This window comes from Callithrix jacchus, chromosome 3 (genome assembly GCF_049354715.1).
Source record: "Callithrix jacchus isolate 240 chromosome 3, calJac240_pri, whole genome shotgun sequence".
NCBI lineage: Eukaryota > Metazoa > Chordata > Mammalia > Primates > Cebidae > Callithrix > Callithrix jacchus.
The window spans coordinates 155,112,176-155,114,378 of record NC_133504.1 but is presented as its reverse complement, the minus strand read 5'-3'; the positions used below and the strand labels follow the sequence as shown (position 1 = coordinate 155,114,378).

The 2,203-nt window shown below is 40.3% G+C and overlaps 1 non-coding gene across 1 annotated transcript; it reads right to left on the bottom strand.

Annotated features, from left to right (window-relative positions):
- Positions 1-733: 733 nt before the first annotated feature.
- Positions 734-874, bottom strand: LOC118152434 (U4 spliceosomal RNA). The gene has a single exon (XR_004741201.1). It is a non-coding gene; the product is annotated as a U4 spliceosomal RNA (small nuclear RNA).
- Between the last annotated feature and the right edge of the window lie 1,329 nt (positions 875-2,203).

Sequence of the window (2,203 nt, the reverse complement as noted above, 5' to 3'; positions counted from 1 at the left end):
TTTTTTTTTTTTTGTATTTTGTAGAAACAGGGTCTTGCTATATTGCCCATGTTGGTCTCAAACTCCTGGCCTCAAGCAATCCTCCCACCTCATCCTCCCAAAGTTCATGCCAGTGGGATGAACACCAAAGTTTATGCCAGGCATACATAAATTTCTTATTCTTAATAAATAAAATGTCTTATTATTGATAATCAGATTCATAAAATACTGATTTCACACATAGATGTACTCACTTTTCTAGGACTGCTACAGGTTTGTGCCCTAAATATAAAAATTCTGATAAAATCCATGTCATATGATTCATTTCTAACTGTATTCATTGCCATTATTGAGTAGATTCTTGACAGGAAAGAACTTCTGCATGAATCAGATGCGGATGAGAACTGAGTGCCCCGCTTACCACTGTAAGCAATTTTTTAAAAAATATATTTTATTGCATTTTAGGTTCTGGGGTACATGTGCAAAACATGCAGAATTGTTGCATAGGAACATACATAGCAATGTGGTTTGCTGCCTCCATCCCCCCATCACCTATATCTGGCATTTCTCCCCATGTTATCCTTCCCCAACCTCCCTACCCCCGACGGTTCCTCCCCTATTCCCCCACAACAGACCCCAGTGTGTGATGCTCCCCTTCCTGTGTCCATGTGTTCTCATTGTTCAGCACCTGCCTATGAGTGAGAACATGCGGTGTTTGTTTTTTTTTCTTTCTTTTTTTTTTTTAATAATTCAGTCTCCATAGAGACTGTCAAAAATTGCCAATGCAGACTATATTTCAAATCGTCATGGCGGGGTATTGGGAAAAGTTTTCAATTAGCAATAATTGTGCCTCGGATAAACCTCATTGGCTACAATACTGCCACTGTGCAAAGCTTTCTGTTTTTTGTTTTTTTTTTTAATATGCAGTGTTTGTTTTTCTGTTCCTGTGTCAGTTTGCTGAGAATGATGGTTTCCAGATTCATCCATGTCCCTAAAAAAACCACGAATTTATCATTTTTCATGGCTGCATAGTATTCCACGGTGTATATGCGCCACATTTTCCTTGTCCAGTCTATCATTGATGGGCATTTGGGTTGGTTCCAGGTCTTTGCTGTTGTAAACAGTGCCCCAGTGAACATACGTATGCATGTGTCTTTATAATAGAACAATTTATATCCTTTGGATATATACCCAGTTATGGGATTGCTGGGTCAAATGGAATTTCTATTTCTAGGTCCTTGAGGAATCGCCACACTGTCTTCCACAATGGTTGGACTAATTTACACTCCCACCAGCAGTGTAAAAGTGTTCCTATTTCTCCACATTCTCTCCAGCATCTGCTGTCTCCAGACTTTTTAGTGATCGCCATTCTAACTGGAATGAGGTGGTATCTCAATGTGGTTTTGATTTGCATTTCTCTAATGACCAGTGATGATGAGCATTTTTTCATGTTTGTTGGCTTCATATATGTCTTCTTTTGAAAAATGTCTGTTTATATCCTTTGCCCACTTTTGAATGGGTTTGTTTTTTCTTGTAAATCTGTTTTAATTCTTTGTAGATTATGGATATTAGCCCTTTGTAAGATGGGTAGACTGCAAAAATTCTTTCCCATTCCGTTGGTTGCTGGTTCACTCTAATGACTGTTTCTTTTGCTGTGCAGAAGCTCTGGAGTTTAATTAGATCCCATTTGTCTATTTTGGCTTTTGTTGCCAATGCTTTTGGTGTTTTAGTCACGAAGTCCTTGCCTGTGCCTATGTCCTGAATGGTGTTACCTAGGTTTTCTTCCAGGGTTTTACGGTGTTAGACCTTATATTTAAGTCTTTAATCCATAAATGGTGTTAAGAAGGCAGTCTTAACCAATGTGCAGGTTCAATATCCAATGGTCCTCAAATAACACCGTTTCATTCAACGTTGCTTCCATATAATGTTGAGAGAAAAAATAACGGATTTCTGGCCAGGACCACTGCCCATGCAGAGTCGCACATCTCCCCACGTCTGCATGGGTTTTCTTTGGACACACTGCTTCCCACTCCCACATCCCAAAGCTGTGCACACTGGGTTAACTGGCATCTACAGGTCAGTGAGTGTCAGGAGTAGTGAGTTGCCCTGCCATGGGATGGCCTGTCCAGTGCTGGTTCCCACCTTGTGCCCTACCCTCCCAGGAACAGCTACAGCCACCTGCAACCCAGAGCTGAAATAATTAGGTAAATAATTATTTCACTTG